The sequence below is a fragment of the Silene latifolia genome, chromosome 10 (assembly GCF_048544455.1).
Source record: "Silene latifolia isolate original U9 population chromosome 10, ASM4854445v1, whole genome shotgun sequence".
Lineage (NCBI taxonomy): Eukaryota > Viridiplantae > Streptophyta > Magnoliopsida > Caryophyllales > Caryophyllaceae > Silene > Silene latifolia.
The window spans coordinates 154,853,958-154,868,759 of record NC_133535.1 but is presented as its reverse complement, the minus strand read 5'-3'; the positions used below and the strand labels follow the sequence as shown (position 1 = coordinate 154,868,759).

At 33.2% G+C, this 14,802-nt stretch overlaps 2 long non-coding RNA genes across 5 annotated transcripts; one reads left to right on the top strand and one right to left on the bottom strand.

The window, feature by feature from the left end:
* Nucleotides 1-4,644: 4,644 nt before the first annotated feature.
* On the bottom strand, nt 4,645-7,462 carry LOC141606482 (uncharacterized). Its single transcript, XR_012526748.1, has 3 exons — nt 7,226-7,462; nt 6,808-6,877; nt 4,645-5,035 (listed from the first exon to the last, which is right to left on the bottom strand). It is a non-coding gene; the product is annotated as an uncharacterized LOC141606482 (long non-coding RNA).
* Nucleotides 7,463-7,837: 375 nt separating this feature from the next.
* Nucleotides 7,838-14,145, top strand: LOC141606472 (uncharacterized). Of its 4 annotated transcripts, XR_012526746.1 has the most exons (8): nt 7,838-7,942; nt 8,177-8,335; nt 9,852-9,921; nt 11,276-11,668; nt 12,382-12,605; nt 12,907-13,168; nt 13,492-13,662; nt 14,047-14,145. It is a non-coding gene; the product is annotated as an uncharacterized LOC141606472 (long non-coding RNA). The 4 variants fall into 4 exon arrangements; XR_012526744.1 differs by lacking the exon at nt 14,047-14,145 and having other exon boundaries at nt 13,492-14,008; XR_012526745.1 differs by lacking the exon at nt 14,047-14,145 and having other exon boundaries at nt 11,276-11,372; nt 13,492-14,005.
* The last annotated feature ends 657 nt before the right edge of the window (nt 14,146-14,802 follow it).

The window sequence follows — 14,802 nt, the reverse complement described above, 5'->3', positions numbered from 1 at the left end:
CCATAAATTTCTCATTAATTTTGGAAAATTGAAACGCCACCTATTCAACCTCTTCAATACCCATAAATGCCCAATTTAAAACGATTTATTAACAAATAATTAAGTGTCCTACTTAAATTTCCTTGATTAATTTCACACTCAATTACTTCACGAGTTCAATGCTCTTTTACCTTCTCCGATCTGAATCCCTCGACTAATCTTATATAAAAACTGAATTTTCATTTTCCAACAAATTTGCTAAAATTTTACAGAAAACTAACTAATTCATTGCTATTTTATCAGGTTATTCACGCTCATAATTGTAGATTGGAAACAAAGAAATGGCTTGCTTTTTCTTCATCATCTTCTGTGAGCATAATTTGATTTTCGTTTCCCTATATTTCCTCCTTTTGCTTTTTATTTGGTTAATTTACTCTTTTGAATTTTGATGTAAGCCTTGCTTTTTTTTCATATGTTTCTTTTTTATTTGATTTTGGATTCCCTTCTTTCAAAATTTTATTTTGTTATTTCGCCTTTTGTTTGTCTTATAGGTTTGGATAGATTGGTGCTCAGAGATTAGAGCTAAGAGCAAGAGCAAGGTTGTTATATATTGACAGAATTCGTTATTTCCATTTTCAACTTTTTATACACTTTCTCTTCCACCAGGCATAGGATAAAACACTAAAATAGGAAAGAATTAAATGCTATTTTTATGGGAAATTGTAATATCTCATCACTTTTACTTCTATTTACAAAAAAAACATATTTAATTCTTTCCTTTTTTTGATTTCTTATCCTATATCTAGTGGGCATAGGTTAGAAAAACCGATAAAAGAATTATATTCCTAATACACTTTTATATACTCCATTGACAACGGTTTATTTAGTTAATACTACAATTTATGTATTTTTGTTTATGTACAAGCTTAGACTGGCACGCACTACTTACAACATAAGTACATTTTTTATGCATGAAATATACTTCGTACTCCGTATATGTTTAGCACAATGCAATTGATAATTGTACCTTAACTTTGTTTTTAGTGACTATATGGTTGATGAAATTAAAAAAAAAATGAATTTGAAGATATTTTGTATCAATAGTTGAAAATATATAACCTCTCTGATTCACATATATGGTTACTCCCTCCATTCAGCTCTGATCATTTGTTTATCTTTGATTTTTCTACAAAAATGAAGGAATGGGGAGGGGACTATTTATGGTGTTTGATATAGATGACAAGTAGATCTTATTAGATGTTTTTTGCGAAAAAGTGGTGATTGACCCCATAACTTGTGCAATTGCGAAATTAATCCCTCGTAACTTTCAATTGGAGCAATTTGGCTCCATAAGTTTCACATAAGGTGTAACAAACCCAATACAAAATCTAACCAAAATCTCACCAAAATATATCATTATATACAAAAACAGGTATACCAATACGTATACGCATAACATATTAAAATCTACATATTATATACTAAAACCATTTTTTTACATACGTATGTAATTCGGTATGATTTTCAGGGAAAAAACTAACAAGTTTATGTGAATTTTTTGAAATGTTGAAAAATAGAAAAATTTGAATAGTTTTTTACCCTTTTATTATATGTTTTATATTTTTTTGTCAAGAAAATCTTTTATTCCGACTTCTGATTTTAACACAACAATGAACTACTTAATAAAATATTTTGCAATTGAATTTTTTTTACAAAAATTGTAAAAAAAAAAGTCTAAAAATTGTACTTTATATAAAAATAATAAATTGTTTGATTTTTGTAAAATACTTTTATTTTTTTTTATCTAGTTTATGCTATTTTTTTATTAATGTTTTGTAAACTTTTATTTTGTAAAAACATAACCATTTTTACTTTATGATAAATTGAATTTCTCGTGAGATTTCAATAAAGAGGTTTAATTTTTCTTATTATATAAGTTATAGAGCCTAATCACTCCAATTAAAAATTGTAAAAATTAATTTTACAATTGCACAAACTTATGGGGATATATATGGTTTTTCTATCCTGGGATAATACTCCATAGGATATAACAACTACTTTAGTTATACACTTATACTTATCCATAGTAATTATTTTTCGTAGTCAATCTAAATTAGCACTAATTAATAGATGGTGCCAAACGGGTCAATCGGATTAGTTTCGACTCGGGTTCTTTTGGATCGGGTTATTTTGGTTTATCTTTTTTCCGATTTCAGTTCGGTTCAACTCAGGTTGGATTCAGTTTTCACTTTTAATCGGTTGTAGATATTCCGGGTCAGTTCAGGTTCGAATTGGGTCAATATCGGTGTAAATAAGGTTCGAATCGGGTCAATATCAGAGTATATGAGTTTCGAGTCAGGTCATAAGCAGATCGGATGTCAAGGGCTTAGGTCTTTATTCAAAATATTGGATATGATACGAATAATTTGTTTTTAAAAAGTAATAAATAATGATTTTTTTGTATAACTACGTTATAATATTAATTCATTGATGCCAAAGGGGGAACACCCATGTACAAAAAGACACCCTAGATGTGACGCCTAGGTATATTCGGGTTATTTCAGGTTTCAATGTTGAGTTTATGCATCAATATACGGGTTGAAATTGGTTCAGGTATATATCGGTTCAGATTAAAACAATTCAGCTTGAAACAGTTCAGGTTCATTCAATCTTGGGTCTATTTTGGATATTAGAAATTTGGTTCGATTTCGAATCAATTCAGGTCGATTTCGATTTCGGGGTAAAGTTCAGTTATACCTTTTGGGTATACGGTCTGGGGTCGATTCAGGTATTTAATCGGTTTTTCAGGTTCGGTATACTTTTACCCGATCTACTGAGTAATTAACCTGTTTTTACTCTCTCCTCCCTAAATTTTCTCTTTCCCACGTTTTTTATTGCTGTTAGTATGTGACTCGTATGTCACTTACGGAGTATGTCAGAGTTTGATTACGGTGAGAAAAATTAGACTAAGGAAAAAAAAAGGGCTGATATACGTGCGACACACTGCGGGTTGCGGCCAATTCTGGTGAAATCAGAATTTCGTATGTGTTATTGTGCTTTTGTCGTTGACTTTGTTATTGGAAAGTTGACGTCATCATGGTTTTGGTTTCCTAAGTTTAGTTGGACAATATTTTTGTATTAATTAATTATATATTTTTTAATTAGGATAATCTTTATTAGGGTAGTTTAATATATAAACACTACCTTAATCTAGTTATTCTTTTAAGGAGAGATTTGTGAGGCAAACACATTGAGAGTTTTAAGAAGCAGATCTAGAAAAACTCTGAACTCATCTTTAATTTTGTAATATGTACTTCTCCCGACATAGTGAAATGTGAAATATTTTCCCTTGCCCAGGTGGATATAGTTATCGCATTGATAGTGAACCACGCTAAATCTTTGTGTCTTTTATTTTTGCATCTACTCCGTATCGCTTCCGCACAACAATTGGCACTAGAGTTTTGAATTTTTGGATCCAGGGAGGAGAAGATGTCGAGTGAGAATATAAGGATTGAGAAGTTCGATGGGAGGAATAGTTTTGCACTATGACAGTTGAAGATGAGGGCTTTGCTAAAGGAGCGGTGCATCTGGAAATGTTGGCGAAGGGGATGCTCATCCGTCGTGGATAACTTAGGCGGACATTCTCCTTGCAGTTGTAGCTTCTTCCAACATGCATATCTATTTCCTTTCGTCATAATACCAAAACCCTCAGAAAAACGTTTAGCACTTGAATATTTGCTTGGTATGTTACATTTTATGTGGCATGTTTGGGACTGTAATAGCCATAGTAACCGTGTCATGGTAGCATGAGACAGAATTATTAAACATCGTTACCAGCGTCCGAGTTATCTTGTTCTTTATCAGGTCTATTTGCAAAACAAAAACTATTCTCTATGCCTTAGTGGGGTTATCATTTTGCCTTCTATTTTTCGACTATACTCTAATTATTAATTTATTATACATTAGATATTGTGTTTTCAAGCATTTATAACTACTATGCTCGGTGACTATATGAAGGATGACTTACATCCGCTAAGCATTTTGCCAAATTGCACAAGGGAGCATAATAGACATTGTACATGTTAGGTTCTTTGGTCACTGTTAGGGTGGCCGTCTGCTTGTCGATAGTTTCTAAAGCCGATGGTTGTAAATGTTGTAATTATTCAATATAAGAAACAGAACCAACTACTACGACCGCTTTGAATTACCAACTTTCAGGCAATGGTTAATGTTACAATTATTCATTATCAGAAACAGAATCAACTACTGCAACTGCTTTGCATTACCAACTTTCTCTCACTCCGAAAGTACGTAAGCTAACTTGTATAGTGTTAATTGTGTCGGGTTGATGGGTTGCATCCGTTCATCTTGTATAGTATTAATTGTGTCGGGTTGATGAGTCGTGTCCGTTCATATGAGCATGCCCTGATTTGTTTTTGCTGAACTATGTTGTGTTGTGGGTATGTCACGATGCTATTTATTCCTTTGTTTGCACGTATGTAGTTTAGTGTTTGTCGTATTCTATATAGATTTGGGGAACGGGAACCGCAATATCCATTTCCATTGTGATGCTTACTAATGAAGTCACCTACACAATTAACTAAATTGAGACACCGCGCAACGACTAGTATAATAAAAGGAGCCAAACAATTGCCACAAACAAAATTAAAAATATACTCCGATAACATTTGTACTAGCATAGTCATCTATGATACAAGTGTTTTTATTGACGATCTAAACACACTAATTAATTGAAAGCGCTCTCTAATACCCCGTACATACTAATAAGTACGAAGTGGTACATTTACTACATAGTTCCTTCTCCTTAGTTTTATTTATTTATATTTGGTTGCTAATAAGATAGGACTATAGGATTATTCTTTACTACATGTATAGTCTGATTGCATTTTTCTGACTTTCTACTTCTTTCACTCATCATCAAGTGACTTGAAATACTCGAGCGTCGTTGTGTCACAGAAAAAATCACAAATATAATTAGAATCCACGTCTCCTATAATTTCGAGTTCATCACCCCTCGCTAGCATGCAAAATAGTCCTGCCAAAACAACATCTCTTGTTATCCCGGCCTTTTGTAAGGGTGTGTGAAATTACAATAATTTTTGTATGAAATCGTGTACACAAATGTTATTATAAAATCCATTGGTATTTTATCTAAATAATCATACTAAATTTTATTCTACTAATAACCAATTTTCGGTCTTTGATATATGATTCTACCACGTTTTATTATAAAGAATTTTACCGTATACTTACTCATGTGACTACAGGGTTAGTTAAATTTCTGAAAATTGTTTGGGTTATGCCTATAAAAAAATAATTTCTACTATAAGTCGAAAAATGTTTCACCCTGAAATCAATTTGTGATAAAAAGATCGGAGTAAGTCAATCCAATAAAATATATCATATAAAATCAGTTAGTCCCTGTTCTTTTGGATTGAAATTGTCTGAACTGAACTGAACTTGATGGAGCTGAACTGAACTAAACTAAACTGAACTGATCTAAACTAAGCTGAGCTGAACTGAACTGAAATAATAATAATAAAAAGATTATAATAATAAGAGTTATAATATATAATAATTAAATAATTAAAATAATAATATATAATAATTCGTTACACCAAAAAAAATATAAGGAATATTCAACATGGTACCCTCATGTTTTTTTGGTTTTCTAAGGGGTACCACTCTTTTGCACTAAAAAACTTTGACAACCCGTAATTCGTGGTCATGAGTTCGAAAAGCGACGATTTTTTTTTCCAAATTTATCGCCTTAGCTTTACTAGATATTCGATTTGGGAAAAAAATATTGCTACTTTCGAAACTTATTGCAAGAATTCCAGTCGGTCAAACGTTTTTAACCAAAATTTTGACCGACTATATTTAATGGCTACGAGTTCATAAAGTAACGATTTTTTTCACATTGATCGCCTTTACGAGATCTTTATTTTGAAATAAAAAATTGTTGTTATCGAGTTCGTGACCAGAATTATAGATAGTCAAGACTTTTTAGCTCAAAAAGAGGGGTACCCTATACAATATGAAAAACATAGGGGTATATGGTAGAATATCCCAAAATATAATAATAAATTAATAATAATAATAATAATAATAATAATAATAATAATAATAATAATAAGAAGAAGAAGAAGAAGAAGAAGAAGAAGAATAAGAATAAGAATAAGAATAAGAATAATAAAATAAATAATAAGAATAATAATAATGTTGAATATCATTAACCTAAACTGATCTGAACTGAACTGAACTGAACTTAATAGAGTTGAACTAAATTGAACTTAATAGAGCTGAACTGAACTGAACTGAACATATAAGAACTAAAATTAAGTCCAAAAGAACAAGGCCTTAGGTGTTTGTGGCTTGTTGATAAGGGTGGCTTGTTAAATCCTTGAATTAATAAATGTGACCCAAAAGAACTGAAATTAAGTCCAAAAAAACTAAAATTAAGTCTAATATTTTTTTAATGTGAATTTTTGTATGACAAACTGTGGTCCTTATACACAAATCATAAAATTGTCACGGTTAATTTCTATGTAGCTAGAATCATAAAATAAAGTTTGCTAAGATCCAAAATTAATAAATGCTCTTTTTATCCCATTTTTGTTATCTTTTTTTAAGATTTGAGAAAAAGTAATAAAAAATAAAAAGAGTTAAGATCATGTTATTAAATTTAGAAAGCCACAAAAATTCGGGACAAAAATTTAGAAGAAAAATAAACAATACGGAGTATTTGATTTTAGAATAATTTTATTACGAGACTGTGGCATTCATATGCTCCATTTAAAAAAGTACCGGGAATAGTAGAGGCCTCTTCAAAAACAGTATCCATCTCCGAAGGATCTTTAATCTTTAGTATTACTCTCTGTATACAAGATATGCACATAATTCGAGTTAGTAATGGGTAGATATACTTAATGATTAACAGTGGTTAATGTTTGAAAATAAACGAGCTATAGTGATTAAAGAGACGAAGAAAAAGCTTTATTTTCAGAAAACAAAAAACCGTGCTAGACACCCTATATTACTTAATCGTATAATAAATGTATATATAATTAGCCTTTTTGGGTGATTGTATATTTCAAAGTATACAATACCATGTGTTAGATTAATATTTAATTGTATCAAACTTTTAAATAACCCGTGTAAATTATTACACGGAATCAAAACTAGTTATGATAAAAGGAAAGAAGGAAACAATTAAATAGCTAACCTTGGCTGTTTTTGGAACTAAATATTCAAATTTCAAAAGATGACCATCTTTTTTCTTGATGGTCTGGAATTTGTTGGATGTTGTTGATGGCAACCAGTAGACAACTTTGCTCACAATGTTGGTCAACATTTTGTTTGGTCAGATTATCTCACGTAAATTACTTTTATTTTTAGCTTTGAATTGTTCTTGTACAAAATGATTGAATTACAAGAATATGATTTTTGTGTACTAATTTATATGGTGTTGCACATATCACAACTCTAGTAATTATTATTCATCGTACCTGAAGATCACGGGTATAAAAAGAATAAATGTAAAAGGCATGTGTTGGTAAATCTATACGTATGGTACGGTAGTAACCTAGTATGACCATAAATAAATAAGGTTAATAATTTACTATAAATATAAAAGAGCATGCATACATCTTTACACCTTAACATAAAAGTGAACAAGGGTGTATACTGTTCAAATGAACAGTAATTGTGCACATCGTTTCAGCTCAAAACGACTTCCTTGGCTGCGTTTGGTGTAGAGCTCTTGGGCCTTTTTTTGGACTTCTTTTAGGAGTTGGGCCTTCTCCTCACATTATTATGTTTGCTTCTCTCTGTAGTCTGTTGGTCTGTCCCCATCCCCTTCCTTTTCTCTTTCCTAAACCAAATCCACACCTCCGCCTTTCCTCTTTAATCAACAATGGCGATTCATCGCGATCAATCTCAGGTTTGTTTTGCGTTAAATAATCCTTTAGTGTAGACTCAATTGATTATGGGTATGTTATTTTGAGCATACAAACAAGTAAGTTCGCAAACCCTAATTTGCTCGATCTCACGTAAATCAATCGAACCCCCATTTAATTCGACAAATTTGTCTCTCAGTTCATTATTTTCTGTTTTTAGGGTTTTTTTGAGTCCTAATTTGATTAATTCGATGGATTTTGGGAGGTTTTGTTTGCAGTTGGGGGTCGTAAGTTGAGTACAAGCAAGGAGGAGTAAGTTAAAGCGGAGGTTGATGCTGAATATGCTTATGTTATCGAAGGTGAAGGCGTCGAAAACCGGGGCGTTCGGAAGTCCAGTGATAGTGAATTAGGTTCTCTCTTTGGGGTGGGCGTTACTGGTAAACTACCGTCATTGCTGACTCCTTTTCATTTGTCTATTTTTGACTACCAAATTTCTATATTGTACATGTCGTAACTGTAAACTGCCAAGTTTTGCTAACTAAATTACATTGAAAGTACTCTCCCTTTTGCCGTTCTCTTTGTTTCATGGATACTTTCATTTAGTACTCTCTTCATCCCGTTTATATTGTCGTCATTTAATTTGATTAGATGTTGTATTTAAGATAAAGGTTATTGCCTCATTGATTTTCATGGTGAAATCACGGTTGTATGATTTAAGAGTTTTTCCTCTAATCCTAATTTGACCATCAAATGGGTGAGGCAGGCCAAGTTTGGGTTAAGTCGATTTTGTTAGGTGTATCCCGTAAACTACAAGATTGGCCTCTACAGGTTTGGCTTGGTAAGACTTGTAATATGAATTGTTGTTAATCATAGAACTTAACATGTTGTGTCAACTCATAATCTCCTCAACGGTTAACAGTAATGATAATCCTTTCAACAATTAACAATCTCTTCTTTTTCCTATTAGCAAGTTTCTGATTTGAAAATTGTTTAGTCAAGCTTTGCAGACCATCAAGATGGTGTCTTTGCCACATAAACAAGGGTGTACACTGTTCAAATTATTTCCCTGATTTTAAGACCAAATAACCATTTGTTAGGTTATTTTTTAGTTGACAAAAGAAAAATGATAAATTAGGTTGATATAGACCCATGTCCAGTATATTAAGTCACAAACCGTTTTCATCAAGGAAGATAGTTCACCCTCTTACGGAATTATTAGTAACTCAAACCCCCTTTTGATCGACTTAGTTTGGTGCCCTTTTTATGTGTGTTGTGGTGCATACGTTACTTTCCAAGTGATGTATGGTGATATACTGATATATTTAAAGTAAATTTTTTAAATGAGCCATATCAACGATTAAATTTTTAGGCAAAATCATAAGTCTATATCAGCCTATGAAATACAAATCATAAGTCTATAGGGTGTCCTAGCAACTGATTTTGTCAGTTGCTTAAATCAGTTGCTTAAATCAGTTGCTTTCTTACTATTTACCATATCTATTTTCCCTATAGCCAGATATGGTAAATACTTGTAATGCATATGCTTTCTTACTATTTGCCCATGTCCAGTACATTGGTTGATAGTCCTCAACGCTAAAAAGTTGGATAACCGCGTCAGATAATGATTCTGGTTCCCTTGAAATGCAAACAAGTGTGAACAACCCTAAGGGTGATTTAAGTGAGCAGATGGGGATTTAAGGAAGCACTCTAAAGAGAGAAGTAATTCTAAGTTGTTCAAATTTTGCAAGCACACTTTATATTCTAGAATTATAGGGAAAATGCTATTTTTGATAAGGATGACCGCAAGTGAGCTAAACAAGTAGAGGATTGACATATTGCCTTTGTAATGTCCTTATTTTAGAAACTATGGTTTGCTATCTTTATTATATTTCTGGTTGTATACTCCGTACTTTCTCGACAATCGTATTGATTTATTAAATGTCAATTATGAAGGTGAGACGACTTTGAGCAAAATCACTGCCACAGTGTGATTGAAGGAGCCACGAAGAAGGCATACAAGAAGGTAAAAGTTGATATAAGTTTCTTAATTGTTTGTTTTACAACTCCAGTTCTCCTGCAATTGATTTATTATAAGTTGATTCGTTGACTTTGATAAACTTCATAAAGTTATTGCCAAACTATTTGCCTCTTAACCTTGCGATCCGAATTAGGAATCTGGTTATAGGAGAGGGAGAACCACAAATAGAAACGCACATCGGTGACTCTTCCAGTATTGGGCAGAGGGTTTTTTAGCAGAATTAACGCTTACGTAGCTAAGTGTTTCTCTTAAATGTCCATGATATTTAGGATGGTTGATAGCAGTGGTTAATGTAGTTGGAGTAGCAAGGAGAGTAATGAGTGGAAGGTAAAATAGAGTATGGTATAATAAAATGGTGTTGAAGTCTGTTATTATATTAGTACCCATGCTCTAACATCTTAAACCAGCTCGGCCCAAATTATCATGGAAAACTCTTTATATAAGTATGTAAATGCAAATTAGTGAGAATATATGATAGTGCGAATTATTTCCTCTGGTTTGAATGCGCCTGTTCTGATGAGTTTGTCTATGGATAACTCCGTAAAAGTAAGCCCGGTTAGGTCTATTGACGTTCTCCGTTTTCGCCAATTGTTATTATTTCGCGTTTTGGGTGCTTCTGTTTAGTTCTATTATTTCATTCTAATTTATGCTCACCATGGGACATGTTTTACTTTTTTTAGTCTTCGGGATTGTAGCCAAAGGTGTGTAAGTCACTTTCTCCATTTTAAGTTTATAGTATGGATTATCAGATCAAAAGAAGAAGCAAAGGAAGAAGGAGATGACGAGGGAGGAAGGAAGATGACTTTGACATTTTTTTGTTATCGTCGTAGAAAATTCCTTTTGTAATGGCTAGGTGACGGCATACTGCCTCAATGGGGAAACAAGGAAATGAATTGGAAGTGCTATACGGAATTGTTCAATCTCTATTGATTTTCGTAATCATGATGTTATCTCATATTGTAGCCGTGTACTCATGTGTGACGTCTTGACGAGTTACTTGTTATTTAAGGTGATTGGAGTAGTGTAGGTCTATAGGGCTTTAGTATTTTACACATCCAACAAATGAAATTTCAATCATGTAATTGTTCTTGTTCTTATTATATTGTAGATAATCATTTATATGTAAGTGAACTGGAGTAGAGGAATTGGGTTTTTTATGTTTTAAATTGAGTCGGATTATTATTGAGAAGTTCTGTCTTGAAATTACAGTCTTTGTTTAATTTGATAGCTACTCCTTCTAGCATAAATTTGTTTGGCTTGTTTTAGGTTTCAAAAGATGCACTCTTTGAGTTGCAGAATTATTTTTGCTTGTCAATTTACTGATGTTCAAACATGGCAGGTTCAAATTATGGAGAATTCGATGTTCAAACATGGCAAGTAGAAAAGCAAGGGGGTGTTTTCGCACAGTTTTACAAAATTCAATTGAACCAAGGCAGGTATAATGAATTTCTGTAGTATGATGTATCTTTTTTCCGGGGTAGTCTGAGGCACAATAGAAGCTGATGTTGTGTAATGTGTGGAGTACATCACTGAGCATCGTACGCAACAAACATTAATACTGTTATGTGGGAAGTTCAAAAGCATGGTCTTCACACTTGAATAATGATTTCAGCAATTCTCTGAGTTGTCTTTGTTTAATCCTCAGGAGCAATCGGTTAACATTAATCCTAGCTTTCTACGAGGTCTTTATAAGCAAGCTGGAAATCGTAGGCGGATCGATTGCAGTACTCTGGTATCATTTTATATTGTCTGTATAATGTGAAAAGATCGTTGATTATATCGAGGTTTTTTTTTTTTTGAAGAAGAAATGTGCCTGAACGAAATTAATTTTAATTTAAGCCTTAATAAATATGGCTAGAAGAAAATTTCAAAGAAAAGGTTGTTCATAATCCATAAAATCTAAAACCAAACTTCAATCATCAGAATAAGACAGTTTAAGGTATTTGTAAAAGAACATCTGATGATTACGAGTGAAATAGTAATAAAGAAACAAAAAAGATATAAAGATCTATGCCATTTGTTTTTGGTTTTGAAATGCATTTTAAAGTTGGGAACAAAATCGTATTTCCTGAGTTAGACGAGAAGGATTCGGATGTACGCAGCCTGAACCTTTAAATTTTTTAAAAAGAACATGTGATAAATATAAATAAGCCCTCTTGTAGTTTGCTCATGGTTACCATATGTCAATATTCATAAAGAAAGAAAAGGTAATAATTCTCTATGCCATTTCTTTTTGCTTTGAAATTGAATATTTAAAAGTTGGTGACCAAATTCGTATTTTCAGAGTTAGTCGTAAGGGATTCTGATGTACGTGGCCTTTTGATGTTTTTCATTGAAGTCGTGATGTTCTTTGGATTATACCGTGTGGTTGTAAACTAACGCCATTGTTAACAAGTGTATTTGGATGTGCATCAGTATGAACTAATTTCTCGTATTTAATTGCAGGGGAACTCGAGAAAACATGCCTTGCAGCTTGATTAGAGACTCGGAAGCCATTGCAACTCCCGGCTCAACTACACTGCGTACATGCTGAGGCGTGATGTGCCTGTCGTATGCAAAGCGCAAATCCAACCACTCCGGAGATGGAAGAGTTCTTTGCTGGCTTTGACCTTCAACAACAAGAACAATTTTGATGGATCTTTCGGTAAAAAAGGGGGAAACATAATCAGGTATTCATATAATTTCCAATGGTTTACATTCGATTTCTGTCTATTGATTTAATTTAACTTCTGGTTTAAAGTATTTCTTACTCGTGTTTGGATAAATTTCTGGAATCAAATTGGGTTTAGATTTGATTAGCCATAAATATGTAGGTCTAAGCAAACAACAACATAGGTGCATGGTTTCTAATTTTGGTTAGCCATAGTACAACTGTGTTTGGATGCAATCATAAATCATAATGACAGACTTCAATTTGAGTGTAGTTTAACTAACTGAACGCTAATGACATGGTTTCTAATTTTAAATCAGACCAAAACCCTCCGGTAAACACAGTGGCACCGATCACCGCAGTCAACAGAGTGGATTCCCGAAGAATGAAGGATCTCGTGGCAGCGGTCGTGAGATGACAGCGTCGGTTTCCGGGACGGAAACATACATAGATATAGCAGATATATCCAAATAACATAGTACGCTTTCTATTTATTGGCAGACCATACAGTTGTTTGGTGACCAGGTTTATGGTTTCGCCATGGGCTCCTGACAGGATCCAGGGATAGGGTCTAAATTCAAAGTATGTCTTTGGTTGATTAAGTTAAGCAACTCCAAATGCATCTGCTTTTTATAGCGTTCTAACGCCTTACAGTATTTTGGTCAAGTAAATTTGACTCCCTTTGCTTTCAGTTGTTTCCGTTAACTTTAATAATGAAAAACGGAGAAAGTAATGCATATTTTTGCAGACGATATTTGGGTTGATCTTCATTATTATAGACGATACTCAATTTCATTTTCTTTTCGTAGCATTTTCAGAATTTGAGTTGGCAGAAAATTATGAATTGTTAACGAAGTTTTACTCTACTTTGTGATGCATGTTTAAACTGAATATGGGGAGCTCAGCTGATAGTATCTGAAGGAAAGAATAGAATGTGTGAGAAAATATGTGGTTCACATCTTGCTCTGATTTGCGCTTGATCTCATTTGGGGCTGCTGGGTCCATGGTCCATGTTTGGTTGCTTAACACCTGCTCTATCGTCTTACAAGGTCACGATGGCTGCCTAAGTTAATGAGGTACCTAGACTACCTACACTTGACAGAATTTTTAGGCCTCCTAAGATTTGGTAGTAAGCATAAAAAGTTCCCCTTGTATTGTGTCATTTGTGTAATTGTGTTAGACATGTCAGTATTTTAACGGGAAAGAGATGAGATAGATGAGTAATAGGGATAACATCAGCGAAGATGACTTTTTGACACACCTCAAAATTTAGACGGTTTGTGTAGTTTTGTATTTTACATTTTTGTATTTTATCCTTTGTGAGGGGTGTTTTAATTAAAGGTAAATAAATGATTGAGACGGAGGTTGTACATTTCTTTAAATTGTTCCGATTATGTTTAGTCAATTTTCAGATAATTTTTTGAAGGAAAAATGTTCTTCTGGGTTATTGTCGTTTTCAGGATTGTGTAGTGGTAATGTCGCTTTATATTTAATATCCCGATTGCCTATTTGGGGGCAGCCGCCTTTGCCCCCCTTCAACCACTGGCTTTTCTAAAGTTCAAGGTTTTTGAAGGGATCTGATGATTTCGGCTGCTGATAAAGTTGCTATTCATTGAGTTTTTTGTATTTATTTTTGACAACAATAAACTGATATTATATAAAAAGAAACTCTACATACCATTCATGGATAATGGATTATGTAACTTCATTGAGTTTTTTGCATTTATGGATTATGGATTATGTAACTTAATTAGGAGTAGGATTTCGTGTTTTTTTAATCAAGTTTGAATCTTTAGATTTAGTCAGTTAATATTCTAATTTTGAAGTTTCTCTCTATCCAATCACCATATGCCAGCAGTCTAGCATAACAGTAGTTACACATTATATCAGTAGCTACACATCGTATGCTTCAGATATATCTTTTGTCAAATAGGATCTAAAATTTGAACCCCAAACATATGGCGTCTAAAGCGGACAGAGTTGGATCGACAGGGCCTCTCAAAAATACCCTTGGTAGAAGAATTTGATGTTCCTAAAATCAGTTACCGACACTATGTTCCTTTGGACTTTCAACAAACTTTAGAGGCGATTACCGCTGCACTGCCCCTTAAGTGTAGTTCTATCAGAAGTGTCGAACACACCCAAACAGCTTTCACGACATGGATGTCTATTCAACACCACAACAGTCTTCAAAGTTCTACCTATATGGTTGGTGA